Here is a 15,385-nt window from a genome sequence, read left to right on the forward strand (position 1 = left end):
AATATACATTCTTCCCAAGTGCACGTACCACATTTTCTAGGATAGATCATATACTTTGGCACAAAAGAAGCATTAACAATTTGAAGAAGATAGAAAATATTTGAAGCAACTTTTTCTGAACACAATACCATAAAAGTAGAAATTAACTACAGAAAAATAAAGGAGAAATAAATGACAGCATGGAGATTAAACAACATACTACTTTAAAAAAAAATAGGTGGATGATGAAATCAAAGAAGAAATAAAAAAACACAGTGAGACAAAAGATGATGAAAACACAACCACACAGAACCTATGGGATCCAGAAAAGTCAGTGCTTAGAGGGAAGTTTATAGCGAGAGAATCAGGTCTACCTCAAAAAAGAGGAAAAACTGCAATAAACAATCAAACTTACCACCTAAAAGAATTAGAAAAAGAAGAGCAAAAAATAACAAAAGTAAGCAGAAGGAAGGAAATAATAAAGATCAGGGAGGAAATAAATAAAATAGAGATATTAGAAACATTTGAAAAAATCAAGCCAAGAGATGGTTTCTTGAAAGAGTAAACACAATTGACAAAATTATGCTCTATGCTGGAAATTGACACAACAATGCAAACTGACTATAACTCAATAAAATAAAAATTAAAAAATAAATATATTAACAAAAGAAAAAAGAAAAGGTAGTTTCTACTCACCAGACTGGAGGAGGGGAATGCACCCCATGCGGGGTCACACTCCATGGGAAAGCCTGGGGTCAGGATCGGAGGAGCAGGGTGCTGTGGACAGGATCTGTCACAGGGTTTCTGCAGGAGGGGAGGGTGAGGCATGTGAGCAGCCTGAGGACTGGCCATTTGAGTAAGTTCATGGGCTCTGGGGTGGAGGGGCTCCCCCAAGTGTCTGGACTTGACTCTGGGTGAGTTGGGCAGGTGGACAGTGGCTCAGTGTGAGTCCAAGTCCAGTGGAGGAGGTAGTGCGTTAGATCTAGAAGGACTCCTTCTGGGGTGGGAAGGCCCATAATGGAGGCAGGAGGCCAAGCCCAGGTGACTGAGAACAGGGTGTGTCCTGCATAGGCCTGCAGGGCAGACGAAAGCATCCAGTCTACAGAAGGTGGAAACATGGTCCATACAAGGGCTCAGCTCAGATGTCACCCCCTCAGAGGAGCCTTCCTTGCCTGCACAGTCTACAGGGACAGCCTCCTCCACGCACATCTCCAAAGCAGACACCTGCTCCATCTCCTGCTTAGCATTCAGGACCCGGGCCCCTGCTCCACGCCCAGCCATGGTTCCGCTGCCCTGAGGAAAAGCCCTCACAGGAGCCATCAAGCCCTGCACGACCTGGGCCCCACCTCTCTGTCTCTTCTGCCACCACTGTCTCCACCTGGCCCTCTTCTCCTCCACTCCTGCACTCCTGACTTCCCCCAGCCCTGTGTGCTCTCCAGAGCACGTGTCTCTCCTAACATGCTGTGTGTGCTCACTGTGTCTCATCCACTGCATGCCTCCCACCCAGGTCAGTACCCAGTGCACAGTAGGGCTCAGTAAGTAGAGAATGAATGACTCTTACCATCACTGCTGGGAAGACCTTTGTCTGTGGCCTACAGTGATCACACAACCGTCACACATTCGCTGAGGTCCTACTGTGTGTTGGGCGGGTTCCATATACCGGGCACAGCAGGGAGTGAAGCAGGCAGGTCTCCATTCTCATGCAGCAGACAGCCTGGTGGGGGACACAGAGAAAATTAAGTATAATATACACAATGTCCGGAGGTGATATGTTCCATGGAGAAAAATAAGGTCAGGGAGGACATTTGAGCAGATTCCTGGAGGTGTTCAAGAAGCAGGCGGAGAGAGATCCTGGCTGAAAGAGCAGCCAGTGCAAAGGCCCTGAGGCCACAGTGGGATGCGCATGGAGGGTCTTAGTTATCCGTGTGAGTTCTTAGTCCTGCCTTGAGTACGTATGTTGCTTTTATTTGTAAACCTTGATTTCACCTTTAAAGCAAATTAAACTGCATCATCAATCTGCATAATTTAGCCAATTCTGTTTCAGGTGTTGTGGGCACAATGGCGGGCTAGTTACTTGGGTTGGTAAAGAATTACCAGCGTCTGAGAAGGGTGTAGGAAAGTTTAATAGGGACACTGCTATAGGCAACATCAGGCCACACAGGCAAGAGGTGCCTACACGAGTGCCAAGGTTGAGTGTGTGGGGTCTGTTATTGGGGGGGTGCTGTTCACACAAGGAGGAGGGGGCTGCATGATCAATTCATGCACAGGTACCTGGTTGGTTGTGAGATCTGTCAGGGGCTTCTCTGAACAACAGGCTTTACCACTTTAATAAGGGCAGGTTGTGAGGCCTCTCTTCCTGGGGCAATGAGTTTTCATAGGGTAAACACACAGCAAGAGAAGATGTTTTATAGCTTGTGGAAATGCAGGTGTCCTGCTGTGGGGAGTGGGAGGTAAGGTGCCACTGGGCTCTAGGCACACAGAGAGCCCAGGGGTGAGGGTGTATGACTCTAAAGAGTGACAGCTGGTTTCACACCAGGGACTTTATGTGGAAACAGGAGACTCTAGGTTGCCAGCACGTGTCTACTCAGTGAGCTCCCTAAGCCTAGCTCTGTCAGGCACCATGTGAAATGAACATGAAGGTCCCCACCCTGAGGACCCCAATGAATTAACATCTTGACATCCTCAAGCCCCTTACCCTGCACCACCGCCCCACCTCATCTGGGTCTCAGGCTCTGACCCTGACATCAGTGGCACCTTTGTTCCCTATATCCAGCTCCTCTGGACGTCTCTGTGATGAGCTGTTCCATGTCAGCGAGCCCCAAACTGAGCTCTGCCTTTACCCCATGAATGCTTCCTCCCTGTGAAGCCCCTTGAGAAGGAGCCACCACTAGCAGGATCCTTCAGCCCTGAGTCTCTGCCTTCCCCACCCCTCCGATTTCCCCCAGCCCATGATCCCCTCTGGAGGTCCCTATTATCCTCTCCCTCCCACTTCAGTCTTGGGCTGCACACCAAATCCCTCTTCACAATCTCCCACAAGACAGGTCCAGGTCCACTTGGGGACACTGAGGTGACACAGGTGGGTGTTGCTGGGAATGAAAAGCAGGATCCTGAAGCAGAGGAGAGGCAAGGGCTCCCAATCCACCAGAACACAGGCTAAAGTGGGGGCAAGACACCCATAAAGGGTGAGGCAGGCATCACACTGCAGCCCCGCCCTCTGTTCCCCCAGGGTGCCCTGTGTTTCCTGCTTTGGCCTGGGGGACTTCCCCCCTCACTCTCTGTTAGAGGGGTGCCCATTCATTCATTCACACCCTCATTCACCATGTACATGGGTCCTGCTCAGTGCCAGGCCTCAGCTGGATGACAGCTCATCCTTGGGGACACAGCTCAGATCTCACTTCCTCCATGAAGCACTTCTGGATTCCCACCCCTCCTGAAGTTCCTCTGGCCTCAGTTGGGACCACTAGGGCTGAGACCACACTCTGATTACCTCCCAAGTCTGTGATCTCTGTGAAAGCCCTGGGCTCAATGTGGAAAGAGACTCAGAAAAATGGGGCCAAAAGGGGCTAAGAAAAATGTTACTAGTTCTCTATTACAGAGAAGGGCACTGAGCAGAGAGAGGGTAGTGTCCAACCAAAGCCACAGAGGAGGGTCTCAGTGAGCCCTCCCATTGCCCTGTTACTAGTTCTCTGTTACATATGAGGACACTGAGCCACAGAGAGGGAGCAGAGCCCTGCTATAGCCTTGGCCCCACAGCCTGTGTACTTTATGACTAGCTCCATGCTGCCAGCAGGGGTATGGGCCTGGAATGGAGGTTGAAAGCAGCCTGACCCCCAGGACCCCTTCATACACAAAGTCAGTCTCAGGAAACACCCCTCAAGACCTACTCTACACCCCTGGGATTGGGACCTGATTGCTGTTCCTGGAAGCTGGCTGGGCTTCCCTGTGAATTGGCCCAGGAGATGCTTGGGACAGACACAGGGCCCCTGAGGCTCCCTGTCCCCAGATGAGCAGCTCTGGTCCCCTTGACTGTCCCTGGCAGAGGCCTGATGACACGAGGTGTTGGTCGGGTAGCCAGCTGTGGAGATGAGGAAATGGGAGCCACATGCAGGTACATGCAGAGGTTCAGGTATTCACTCAACAATCATTGATTCAGGCCTTGCTGTGTGGCTGGCCTGGGCCCAGGCCTGGGTGTCCAATAGTGAATACAGTCAAACCCTTGAGCCTTCTGGGAAAGCAGTGCTCAGAGAAACGGGCCCTCAGTGCCCCCATCCTGCTCCCCTTGAACAATCACACTGAGATGAGGCTGCAGCCATGGGTCCCAGTGGAGGGTGAAGGGAGGAAGGAAACCCAGATTGGGCACTGACCATGAGCCTGGACACTGGAACCAGATGGCCTGGGCTCTGTAATCTGGGGTGGTCACCTCCCCTGTTCTCTCTGTGCCTCAGTTACTTCTTCTGCAGAAATGGGTGATAACGCCTGTCCCTGCCCCACAGATTTTCATGAGGAGTCAGTGATCTTCTCTTATGCGTGTAGGACAGTGCCTGGCTATGGGTAAGGATCCTGCTCACCTCACAATAGTCTGTCCCACTTTAAAGATGAGAAAGCCAAGGCTAAGGGGGTTATGAGACCAGCCTGGGCTAGCCCCCTTCTCATGCTCTGCTGTCCAGGTCTCCTGCTTTTACATCATCCCTCTGCCCCCATATCCACACAGCAAGGTAGGTGCTGAGAATCTGAGCAAATCAGAGTATGAATGGAGGCACACCCTCTCCCCAACTTGGGCTCTTGGGCGGTGGGCAGGATGGGGATATCGGGCTCCCCCAGACTGTCCAGGAGGCCCAGCATGTCCGTCACCTCATTTCCACTCAACACGGAGTAGGTGTGTGTCCAAGGGCCAGAGGGCGATGGAGTAACCCAGGGTGGGTGGATGCTAGGTAGGTGTGGGAGGCACAGTGTGGCCCCTGGAAGACAGTGTCCAGGCAGCCAAGGTGTAGGGAATGAGGGTGCCCAGAAGGGGCAGAGGACAGAGTCCAGCCTGGACACCACCCCCTGCTGGACCCTGATCTGGGGTGAGAATTGGGACAAGCCAGGGCCCCGCTAGGACTCCTCATCCAGCAAAGAGGTGAGGAAAAGTTAAGGAGACAATGGAGGCTGACCCCACCGTGTTCCCTGTGTGAGGGCGCTGCTTCCAGGATCCTGGAGTTTCCTTAGACCTTTGTGAAGTGGCTGCTGTTTCCAGCCCCATGTGGGCAGAAGGACTGAGGCAGGGAGGACAGAGTGACTCAGGACAGAGCTAGGATTCATCCAAGAGTGTGTGCTGGGCCTCTCGCTGAGAGCAGCCTCTGGGCATCATGGACTCAGGAAGTGTCTTGTCCTCCCTCTTAAGGCTCCTGGCATGTTAGGCAGGAAAGGTCCCAGTGCCCATACCTGGGCCTCTCTGGGTGATGCTGACATGTGGGATCATGATGGTCCTGGGAAAGGAGAGAGAATGTAGGCTGGGCGTCAGGTCTGCATCAGACCCTAATGATGCCCCTAATGTTGTGTGACCTGGAAACTCCCTGACCTCTCTGTGCCTGGCTTTCCAGCTCTGACTCAGAGGACTGCTGTGCTTGGCACACAGTAGGACCTCAATCAGAGGAAAAAGCCAGCCCTTCCCCAGGAACCTCTCCTCTTACATGCCCAAAGCTAAGCCCATGTGCCACACATCACCAGAGCTGATACTTGACAAACAGGGCAAGTGAAATCCAGCAACCCCTCCCTCCTGCCTGAGGCCCTTCCCTCCTCAGTGACAGTGGCTCAGAGCAGGTCTCTGGATCCCAGAAGTCTGAACTGAGCCTTGTGACCTGGAGGAGTCCCTGTTCCACACAACTTTGTTTCCAGGTCCTTCCAACAAGACACAAGAGCACCTGGTAAGTCTCTTAGCTGCAAGGTCGTCCCTTTGCAAATTCCCCCATCACATCCGGGCTAGAAGATGTGAGTTCCAGGGCACATGACCATCCAAATGATGACTTCAGGGAAACATCCCTGCCCACACTGCACTCTTCAGAGCCCACCTTCTAAAAGAAGGGGTAGTGACCCACGGTTGTGCACAGTTTTATCACAACACAGCCCTCACCCACCCACCATTGGAAACATGTGAGAAGCAGAGATTCCCAAGTGCCTGGACCCCTGTCATCCAGAAAGCAGAGGTTAGGGTAACAGACAGAAGGGGAGAAAGTACTTTCATACTATATATCTGGTAAGGGGTTAACACCCAAAACATATAAATAACTCTTACAATTCAACAGCAAAAAAAACAAGCAATCTGATTTAAAAAGTGGGCAGAGGAACTGAATAGACATTTTTCCAAAGAAGACACACAGATGTCTAACAGGTACATGAAAAGGTGCTCAACATCACTCACCATCAGGGAAATGCAAATCAAAACCACAATGAGATATCCCCTCCCAACTGTCAGGGTGGGTGTCATCAAAATACAAGAGATAACAAGTGATGGTGGTGGTGTGAAGAAAAGGGAAACTTCTGCAATGTTGGTGGGAATGTAAATTGGTGCCATCACTCTGGAAAAGAGTAAGAAGACTCCCCCAAAATTTAAAATTAGAACTTCCGTATGATCAAGCAAGTCCTCTGCTGGGAATATATCCAAAGGAAATGAAATCACTATGTCAATGAGACAACTGCACCCTCACGTTCACTGTATCATAATTTACAATAACCAAGATATGTAAACAACCTAAGTGTCCATCAACAGATGAATGGATACAGAAAACGTGACGCATATATATGTATATATAATGGAATCTTATTCAGACATTAAAAAAATGAAATCCTGCGATTTGTGACAACTTGGATGGACCTTCAGGGTATTATGCTAAGTGAAATAAATAAGACAGAGAAAGACAAATACCTATGATCTCATTTATATGTGGAATCTACAAAATAAACCGAAACCCATAGAAACAGAGATCAGGTTGGTGGTTGCCAGAGGTGAGTCAGGGGGTGATTGAAATTCGGGAAGATAATCAAAATGTACAAACTTCCAGTTAGAAGATAAACAAGTCCTGGGGACATAATGTACTGCAAGGTGACTGTAGTTAACAATACTGCGCTGTGCATTTGATAGTTGTTAAGAGAGTACCTCTTAAAATTTCTGATCACAAGGAAAATAGTGTGTGACTATGGGTGATGACAGACGTCAAGTAAACTTAATGCAGTGATCATTTCACAATATGCACATGTAACAAGTCATTATGCTGCACACCTAAAGCCAACAAAGTTATGTGACAATTGTATCTCAGGAATACTTATCCCAGGAAGTGGGGGTGCGAGCCTGGATTACCTACTGCAGGAGCTGCCTTTGCCCTCCAACAGCAGAGGGTGGTAGTTGTGACAGGGACTGTAGGTCCCTCAAAGCCTAGAATGTTTACTGTCTGGACCTTCACAGGGAGAGTGTGCAGACCCTGCCCTGGAAGACGGTGGTCATGGCAGCAACAACGGCCTGCCTGTGTGCAGGCTCAGCCCAGACAGCTCCTGTGCTCTGCTGTCACCGCATTTACTTCCCTCCACACACTCAGAGGGAGAGGCTTCAATGTTCCGATTTTACACATGAGAAAACTGAGGCTCATTTGCTTTGAATTATTGACCAAGTGGTGGGGGAAGCTTTGAACCCCAGTGTTCTGATTTCAAAGCCACATCTCAGTCCTGATTTTTAGAAGGTGGAGGTCCAGGCACTGGGGACCCTCCACCTTCCTCACTTGTAGTCTTACTCTAGGGCTGCCATCCCCGAGGTGTCTGGGTGAACACATTTAATCCGCTTACTCTGCACCAGCTGAGCCCTTGGCTGCCAGTCTGTTGTCGCTGCCTGACACCAGCTGAGTTTTACAAGTGAACCATCACCCCCTGCCAGCCCACCTGCCCTGCCATGTGGGGCAGACCACTCCTAGCCTGGTCATTCTAAACCCTTAGCTCACACATTTGCACAACTGCATCGAAAGGGCCCTACTCCCTGTGTGGAGGTATCGACAAAGGGAAGGGAGGGGAGTTTTGGGTGGCCCCTTACTCTGAACGTGACACATGACAGGGACATATTCATGTCCATAATGGCACTCAATTTGAAGCTAAGAACATGGTCACAGCGAGGGGTAAAAGCTGAGAGGCTACAAGGCTGCTGAGAAAGGGGCTTGACTATTGAATTGTAAATGTGTAATTTAATTTAAAAATTAGCCCCCTGGGTGATAAGAATTTGCCCCTAAGGCCAGAATTGGCCACCTGACACCTGGGAACCCCTCAATTCCAGGATGTGATCATCTGAGCATGGAGGGGGCTTAAATTGGGGTGCTGTCCTCTCAGTCATGGTGCACCTGCCCACGTATGCACCCATGAACTGCAGTTCTCACACATCAAGGCACCTCTCATGCCCTGCCAAGGAGGTCCAGGTCATAAGGAAGGGATGACAGACTGTGAGGTCACACGTGTGTCCCTGCAGTGGTGAATGTTGTATAGGGAAGAGCCACCCCCCACTCTCACCTCCAGGAGGGGTGCTGGAGGGAGCAGGACTCCTGAGCCCCTAGGCTTAGCAAGCATCCTGGCTGAGGGTGGGGAGGCTGTCCACTCTGAAGTCATAGGTCAGATGGTAGATTGGGGTCCCACCCCCACAGCTCACCAGTGAGACCGTCTAGTCTGTTTTCTCTGTAAACTGGAACCCAGTCACCCTCACCCTCAGAAGTGGGGGCAGCCTGTGTAAATTAAAACACAAAGCCCTGGGCTGTTTCAGGTGCCCGGGGGTGTCCAGCCCCCCTAGGCCGGGCAGGTGGGAGAGGAGATGTATGAGTTAGCAGGTGTGAGAGCAGAGCTGAGACTTGGCTGAGTGCATGCACTCTAATATCCAGGAACTGCGAGCTACCACTAGCAAATCTGTTCACTGAGGCCATGTGTACTCTCCCTTGTCATTTACAATCCCCTGTTTGAACAGAGGCCTCTGGAGTCTACTAGCCACATTGTTGCCTGTCACCACACTGTTGCAGTTCCAGGGTCTCCATTTAGCCAGCTTGAAGGAATAGTCAATCTTTTTCTTAAAACCAGTGACAGAAAACCAAAGTGGCTTAAAGAATCAAATAGGGCAGGAGAGAATGACTTACCTAACTGAGACATCCACAGGGAGATAGCTTCAGGCAGGGCTGTACCTGGTGCTCAGTGACATCAGCAGAAGTCATACTTCCCCACCTCTGGGCTCTGCCACTGGTGTCATCTTCACATGGCTCTGCCTTTATGAGAGCAAGATAGTCACCAACTGCCACAGGCTGACATCATCACCCCTCAACTCCCAACTGAAATAGAACTTCTCTGCTCCCAGGATTCCAGTAACTAGGCCTGACCTCCGTGGAGCCTGATTGGGCTGGTGCCCAGCCCTGAGCCAATCACAGTGGCCAGGGAGGATGGAAAATGCTGATTGGCCAGATCAAGGCCATGTGACCATCCTCTCCAGGAAACCTGTGAGCTGTTTACCTGTTTTCAGGTTGGGAGAGTGTGATGTCTCCCAGAGGATCCTGCTACTAGTACAACCTGCAGGTGGCACAATGAGCTGAAATGAGCCTGTCTGCTTGGTGACAAGTGACAGGTCACTTAGTGGTTCCCTGCTCCAGGGAGGGAGGCATGTCCAAACAGTATTGGGGCTTCAGAGCCAGAATGTAGTAGAAAAGCCTCCCAGTCTCCCAAAAGGTGGGAAAGTGAGCAGTGACACTGGAAAGGCACTCCTCTCTGTGGCCCTTGGCTTTCTCCTTGTTACAGTGGAGAGTGCAGTGTTGCCCCTGACAGCCCACTTCCCTGCTGGGAGGCCTTTGCAAAAGGTGGAGAGTGCTTGGAAAAGCCCACTTATTCTGAGGAACTGTTATTGCTCCTGGTGCCATTATTATTTTCATGTCACTTGTGAGGTGGGCCCTGAGGGGTCCCTGATCTGGGGGCACAGACACACACAGAAACTTGGCCCAGTATTGCTGTTCATTCAACAATGACTTACCGAGCACCTACTGTGTGTCAGATTCCCAGGGTAGAGCAGTGGTGTTGACAGCAAAAGCCCCTGCCTCACCTCATCTCTGCATCCCAGGTGGGGTCACCAGAATGGGAGTTCAGGAAGCAGAGGACATGGCCGAAGCCTTGTGGGAACCCCTGGGTTTTTCTCTGTGCTGAGGGCACTAGCAGCACACCGATTGTGGGACTCAGTACCCACAGGACCTAGCATTGATAGTTAAAGGAGAGAGGCATTTCTACAAGCCCATCCTCACTAACCCCAGGCTCTGGAGGGCAGCTCCAGTCTGCTCAAACTCAGGGGGCATCTTCCACCATCCTGATCACCCTCTGGTATTACTCCCCGCTCAGATACACTTTTCCCTGTGGCAGCTACACTCAGAATATGTGTTTGTTTCTCTCCCATGTGGTTAAGTGGACTTCAGACACATGATAGTGATGGAGTGGCTAAGCCTCTGGGCAGATTGCTGGGTGACCCGCGGAAATTGCTGCACATGGTGAGCTCCCTTCTGCCAACCAATGGGCCACGCCCCACCACTGTTCTGTCTGTTCTACCTCACTTAATCTGCACAGACACTCTGTGCAGGACATCCTGTTATCCCCCATCTCTGATGACCTTGGGTGGACAAAGCTTGGGTTTGAGAAAGTTGCCCAGGTCACATTGTTGACAAGTGGGGAGCTGGGGATTTGCACCCTGGTCCCAGGAATCTGGATCATGGAAAGGCCTGGGTGGGGCAGCTTATTGCCAAGGGAAGTCCTGCCCAAGCCTCTCCCATGAGAGCCCACCCAACAGCACATCTAGCAGAGTCAGCATTTCCTGGACCAGATGGACAGAACCTCAAAACTTCTTTGCAAACAGATTGTTTCCATGTTCTTTTGCAAACACAGAAAGGCCACAGGCCAGGGAAGGATAAGGCCAAGAGTGTTTTCACTGGGGAGAGTGAAGGACAAGTGTGAAGACACACAGCACTCCCAGCAGCCTTCTCGGCAGAGCCTGCCACTGGGTGAGCAGCTACCATGACTACCTATCATAACACTGTGAGGTTCATGCCTGTACAACCCTGCCTGTGAGAAGAGCAAAGTGAAGCTCAGAGAGGTGTGGGGACACTCCAAAGACAAACAGATAAGGTGGGATCATCACCACCATGCTGTGCTGGGACAGGCAGTCACCTGTCACACTGCTCATGCATGGCCTGCTGGGAGTAGTGAAGGCCTGATAGGAGCACAGGAACACTGTGGTGAAGGTGATGTTTCTACCTGGGACAGCTGGTACTGGGGGCTCTAGCTGATTCTTCATTGTGCCTGCTTTGAGTGTCAGAATGTTGCAGCCTCATGTAGGGGAAGGGCTGTCTCCTTTCCACACCGGTGCACAAGGAAGAGCATGCACACACTGGCATCACCATAGACCACCGGCAGGATCAGGATCTGGAGCTCAGAGCAGAAACTGCCAACACCAAGAACTGGTGCAAGAGGAGGACCTGAGTGCCCCCTGAAACATTTCTAATTTTAAAAACATAATTAGGGGGAAGTGATAAACAGTTGATCCCTTCAAAATATTCTGTTTTCCAAGGAACAATAGCACCTCAGCATTGTAAGAGGATTAACTCAGTCGTCAATAACCATCACTATAGGTATGAGAAAACAGTGTTAGGAGTTACAAAAGGGTCTCAAGATCATGCAGGTCAGAACTGAGAACCGTCCAAAGCATGTGCTGCATGATAGCCTCTCTAAGCTACCTGAGGCTTGGTCTGCTCCTGACACAGGGCAGATGGTTCTGAGAAAACCACACTCCTCAGGGGACCCCAGGGAATTGACAGAGTTGAGTTTGGGTTCCTGATCATCTTCTAAGTCTGGAATTTTGAGATTCTTCTGCACCTGTCCTTCCTCCAGAACAGAATCTGACTCAGGCGGGATTCCAAAGACTGAGGCATGTGCCAGGCAAGAGAGCAGGCATGGCTGGATGAGCGCATCGCCAGTGCCATCAACAAAGAGGCCAGGGCACTGAGATTTCCAGTGATTTAGCATCCTGGCTGGGAGGGGTCATGTGTTCTACAGTGAGTTCTGAGTATCCTGCACCGCCCTCGAGGACCTGCAGGGGGCGCGCGAAGCCAGCGTGTCTTAGGTGGCGGTGCGCATACGCAGTCCGCGTCAGCAGCCAGCATCTTCCCTGGGGGCGGAGCTTGTTTTCCTCAGGACTGAGCGGGCGGCGCCATGGAGGCTCCAGGACAGCGCTGCCTGCGTGTCCGCGGGAGGAGGACGCTCCCCGCCCGCTGTCTGAAGTTACGCCGGTTTCCCACTGCCTGCGCCCGCTTCCTGCCGGGGTGTGTGTGGACCTGACCGAGCTGGGGCCCCGGCCGGCTGGGCAGGAGGGGACCGGTGCGCTGGCGGGCCCGCTTCGACTATTCTCCTCGCCCGCAGGGAGCCGGTGAGTGTCCGCGCCCCTGGTCCTCACCGCCCGGGTCCCCCTCCCCCGTGTGAACAGGGGTGTGTACACCGCGCGGGTCAGGAGCAGGGACGCAGGTGTAATGGGAAAGGGGCTGAGAAAGTTCTGAAAGAGTTAAAGAGAAGTGTGTAAATCACATTATGTTAATTTTTATATTTTAAGTGTGTCAAAGTCAGAGTTTATCGTGCTTTTACTTTCTTGTCTTTAAAGGCATGCAATCATTTATTTTATACTTAAAATATGCTTCTCAGCTTATCTGGTTTTCAAGTCAAAATACTGCCATGGTTGACATTTTCTCATAATATAGTGACAATCTTCAACATGTGTGAATATAAACTCATCGAAAAAATCTTGCACCATTCCATGGTGAGTAGTCTTGTTAAAAATAATATCCAGGCCATTACTAAATTATTACAAAAATATAAATTTTTTGAATCACTTTTAGAAGTTCCACACACAGTGGTATTTTTAAAACACCAACCACTGCATAGTGCTTAAGACCATTTAAGATGAAATATATTCAAACCTAAAACTTTAGAATACTCAAAAGGCAGGATAATGGCTGTTTTTTCATTGCAATTACATTTTTTCTTCGTAAGTGCAAAATACGAAGGTATTCAGCTAAATTTTGTATATCTTTATTCAAAAGGTGAAATTAGAATATAATCTCATTTTTTATTTTAAGGCTATATTTCCCAGAAAAATTGGTATTTTTATCTGTAGGATCTTAATTGTCCATTCATTTGTTTTTTCTTTTGGTTTATTTTCTTTAACAGAGAGTGCATTTTTGTGTCTTGTTAAGAGTTTTTAATTCTCCTAACTTATTCCAAGAGACTTTCTCACACTGATAGTAAATTAGGGGAGAGGCCTTATAGTAACTGTGCATCTTTTCATGTAGTCAGGATTTTTTTTTTTTTTTGGATGACTTTTTTTTTTACAACTTCCACTTGGTTCACAATATTCCCATTATGACAACTCAATAAAAAATTGTAATCTATTTACACCAAGATACTTATGTCAGCACAGTGCTTTTGCTGATATGATTTTACATTAGATTATATTTTATTTGATTTACATATATACTAATACATATTTTACATATGTACACACATATATGAATATCTCCTAAATGCCATTAATTTGCATGGGGTGGTAGCTAGTAACATGTGATCTTTCTGACCATTGGTTACTCTTATGTGTGTCTAACGTACTTCTTAGAACAGATACTAGAACATCACACCTCTCATTATACAGTATTTTAAAGGTTATATTTTATTTTACTTATTTTTAAACATTTTTTATTGAGTAATAGTCATTTTACAATGTTATGACAAATTCCAGTGTAGAGCACAATTTTTCATTTATACATGAACGTACATACATTCATTGTCACTTTTTTTTTTGCTGTGAGTTACCACAAGACATTGCATATATTTAAGATTCCACACATGAGTAATCTCATATGGTATTCCTCTTTCTCTTTCTGTTCTGCTCCACCTAGAATAACATTCTCCAGGAGCATCCATGTCTCTGCAAATGGCGTTATGTTGTCAGTTTTCGTGGCTGAACAGTATCCCATCATATAAATATCCCACATCTTTATCCAGTCATCTGTTGATGGACATTTTAGGTCGTTTCCATGTCTTAGCTGTTGTAAATAGTGTAGAGAAATCAGCTGAAAACCTTATGGGGGTTCCCTTGTAACTCACTCTGTTTTTCTCTTGCTTCCTTTAGGATCATTTCTTTATCCTTGACTCTGGCTATCTTGATTAGGATGTGCCTTGGTGTGGGTCTGTTTGGGTTCTTCCTGTTTGGGACCCTCTGAGCCTCCTGTGCTTGGATATGATTCCTTCTTTAGGTTTGGGAAGTTTTCAGTCATGAGTCCTTCCCAAACCTTTTCAATCCCCTTTGTTCTTTTTCCCCTTCTGGAACTCCTATTATGCATAGATTGGCACACTTTATATTACCCCATAGGTCCCGTATATTGTTTTCATTGTTTTTTATTTGTTTTTCTCTCAGCTGTTCTGATTGGGTGCTTCCTGTTGTCCTGTCTTCTAGATCACATACTTGTTCTTCTGTATTTTCTAGTCTGCTTTGCACAGCCTTTAGGTCAGCTCTCATCTCAGACAATGAGTTTACTAATTCTACTTGGTTCTTCTCTATAGTTTCTATTTCATTTCTGACATATTTTATATCCCTAAACACTATCTTTTTTAGTTCCTTCAGTACTTTGATCACTCTTTTTTTGAAACCTTGATCTAGTAGGCCATCAATGTCTATTTCCCGATCATGCTTTCAGGGGATTTCTCATGATCTTTTAATTGGGAGTGGTTTCTCTGCTTCTTCACATTGCTCATATCTCTCTGGCACCGTGGCTTAAGGAGTATCAGTTACCTACTTAACCTGGAGATGGTGTGCCCTTAATGATTTGATCGACAGGTCTTTGTATCTTCACCCTGCTTCGCGAACTCAGCTTGCTGTTTCATAGGCCTTCTGTTGGCGCCCTCATCTGTGCTGCTCTCAGTGGCTGTTGGCTAGCAGATTGTGTCCCCTCCTAACACTAGGTCAGGAGCTGAGCTCTTACCCGGTGGGCGGGCAGGTCACTCCCCCTCCTGATGCCACAGTCAGATGCTGTGATCAGGGGGAGGCAGGTGGGCAGATCACACCCCGTCCCAGCACCGTGGTCAGGTGCTGTGTTCCTGCCAGGAAGGTGGGTGGCTGCCCACCTGCTCTCTCCTCGTGCTGGTCACTCTGCTGCTCTGTGCAGCTGCCTGCTCTGCCTCGGGTAGGCGGTCTGTAGGTGGGCTCGGGGAAGACTGCGGAACAGCCCCACCTATGCTCTGTGCCAAATCTGAGCTCCTTGTTTCTCTTGGCAGCACAAGTTCTCTGAGGTGTCAGGGTAGAAAGATCCTCTCTGCCTCGGGCTATAAACAAGTCTCAGTC

General features: G+C 49.0%; 2 long non-coding RNA genes across 2 annotated transcripts in view; one reads left to right on the top strand and one right to left on the bottom strand.

Annotated features, from left to right (window-relative positions):
* Nucleotides 1-15,385, top strand: part of LOC135321540 (uncharacterized) — a 539,910-nt gene that overhangs the window by 447,022 nt on the left and 77,503 nt on the right. The gene's annotated exons all lie outside the window — the stretch shown is intronic.
* On the bottom strand, nucleotides 705-9,468 carry LOC135321537 (uncharacterized). The gene is made up of 3 exons (XR_010381385.1): nucleotides 9,114-9,468; nucleotides 1,541-1,693; nucleotides 705-783 (listed from the first exon to the last, which is right to left on the bottom strand). It is a non-coding gene; the product is annotated as an uncharacterized LOC135321537 (long non-coding RNA).

Source organism: Camelus dromedarius, chromosome 6, assembly GCF_036321535.1.
Source record: "Camelus dromedarius isolate mCamDro1 chromosome 6, mCamDro1.pat, whole genome shotgun sequence".
In the NCBI taxonomy this organism is placed as follows: domain Eukaryota; kingdom Metazoa; phylum Chordata; class Mammalia; order Artiodactyla; family Camelidae; genus Camelus; species Camelus dromedarius.